Source organism: Dendrobium catenatum, unplaced genomic scaffold (assembly GCF_001605985.2).
Source record: "Dendrobium catenatum unplaced genomic scaffold, ASM160598v2 fragScaff_scaffold_756, whole genome shotgun sequence".
Taxonomy (NCBI): Eukaryota; Viridiplantae; Streptophyta; class Magnoliopsida; order Asparagales; family Orchidaceae; genus Dendrobium; species Dendrobium catenatum.
Window position 1 is genome coordinate 51,174 of NW_021319218.1, and position 2,240 is coordinate 53,413.

Genomic DNA, 2,240 nt, shown 5'->3' on the forward strand with positions numbered 1-2,240 from the left:
GAAATTTGGACATAATAATTACAAGTAATTATGAATACTTTTGAGAAGTCAACAAGCACAAGATTTAGGAAAATTATTTCGGAGTCGAAATCGAGCATGCCACATCACCGGCAATGACATGATCGGAGTTGAATTCAGACAGGCCACATCACCAGAGTTCAGTACATCCGATGACTTGACGTGTCCGAATTTATCTCGGAATATATTCAAATTCGGAACATAATAATCTGTCCAAGATTTAATATCTTTCTGGTCAAAAAAATCAGAATTTACAAACGGGCCCACATACCCTAAAAATTAAATGGGCCAAAAAGCGTGGACGGCAGGATTCGAACCTGCGCGGGCAAAGCCCACATGATTTCTAGTCATGCCCGATAACCACTCCGGCACGTCCACTTCTTTAGCTAGTTGATGTAAAGAAGTTATTTAACTATATTTCTTTCTATTAACAATCTTTATTAACAACTACTAGCAATTAATGTATTCATAATTTTTTTTTCAAAATTCACTCAAATTTTATCCATACAGCATTTTTTTAGTCAAATGATAATTATGAATAAAATTAGATCTTAATTTATCCATATAACTATTTGCTTAATATTTTTATTATATTTATACATTAGATTTATATGTAACTTTTTAAGTGTATACAACATAGCAAAATTGACACAAATGAAGAAAGAGAATAGTTATTTCAAAGCAAAATGGAGGTAGGCTGTTTTTGGGTAAGTCGATGGCAAACTTTCTTTAAAGAGATGAAGGAGAATCTCTGTATTAAACAATAATTTTTCTCAAGATAAGATGATAAAAAGTCAATGTAGTGAGATGTTTAGTCATCTTGAGATAAGATTTTAGCATGCCTTCTCAAAGTAAGATAAGGGATCATCTCAAGAAGAAATAATAGTCAGCCATCTAAAACAAAATGTCAGGTCATCCTAGATCAAAGGGAGATGACCTAATGAGAGTTGATAATAGAGAAGATGTGTGGTACATGGTTGGTTGAGTGTTTTTCAATCACTAAACATAAGAAACAAGACTAGCCACCTTATGCAACTAATCCAATGATTACATGTATAAAGCTTGGGGAATTTTAAATGGACAAGTTAACCTATCGACTGCCACAAGATGATAAGAAGAGAGAGAGTTGTTGAGTGGAGGACTTAGTTTTGGCTTAAAAAAAGTGAAGAAGAATACACTTTAATAGCTTAAAGGAAGAGAGGGACATGCAATTATTCTTGCTACAATAGATAGCTCTAGAAAGTTCCTTATGTTGGAGCATTGACGCCTTGCTTTTGTTTTTACCATGCAACTCCCAAGCAGTGGTCGATGCTTCCCTTTTTTGAACATAAAGAAAAATGATGGGGGAGGGGAGACAAAGGGTGTTAAGAAATTGGAAGGCAAGAACAAATTATATCATATGTTTTTTGTCACCATGCAGTTCCTAAGTGGTGGTTGATGCCTCCTTCAAACATGAAGAGAAAAGGTAGGGGAGGGAAGACAAAAGGTGCTAAGAAATTGGGAGGTTAGCCCAAATGGGTGCTAAGAGAAATCTGTTGGCCCAAAATTTTGTAATAAGAGCTTATAGAAAATGGACATCCACCTTTAATGGCATCAAAAGGTGCACAAATGATGTTGGGTTTTGATCCTTGAAAAATCCTTTCTTTTAGAGCTTGCAGGTCAATGTAGGCAAATTTTAGAAGACATGCATGTCCTCAAATATTTTTGAAGCTTGTACACTAATACCTAATAATTAGGTGTCATGAAGAAATTATAAGGAGAGTTAAGTAATGCCATAAAATCTACAGTAGGTCACGAGATAAGAAGTTGAGCTTGCATGTCAACCAGGCGGGGTGATATGTCATTGAGAGGAAATTGCTAGGATGACAAGTCAATGAGCTGAGAGCAATGGGACAAAACCAACTGGAGAAAGCAGTTGAGAATGAAATGCTAAGTGAAAGATGGTTCCAAGGAGATTGATCTATAAAAGGGATGTTGTTAGGAGTACAGACATCAACCACAAGCTAACTACAAAGGTGCCAATGAGAGACTTTTGGGCATAGACTTTGATGGGACAATATCAATCGACATGAAATAAGATTGAAACCCTCGAGAAAAAAGTCTTTACTTAACGTACACTAAGATGGGGTGTCGTAAAGATGGCATAAAATTTTAAAAGGGGCACCGATGAGAAGGGACTAAGAGGGATACAATGATTCTTGACCTAGCGTGTCAACGCAACA

The 2,240-nt window shown here is 35.9% G+C and overlaps 1 non-coding gene across 1 annotated transcript; it reads right to left on the reverse strand.

Annotated features, from left to right (window-relative positions):
• Window positions 1-314: 314 nt before the first annotated feature.
• Window positions 315-396, reverse strand: TRNAS-AGA. The gene has a single exon. It is a non-coding gene; the product is annotated as a tRNA-Ser (tRNA).
• Window positions 397-2,240: the final 1,844 nt, after the last annotated feature.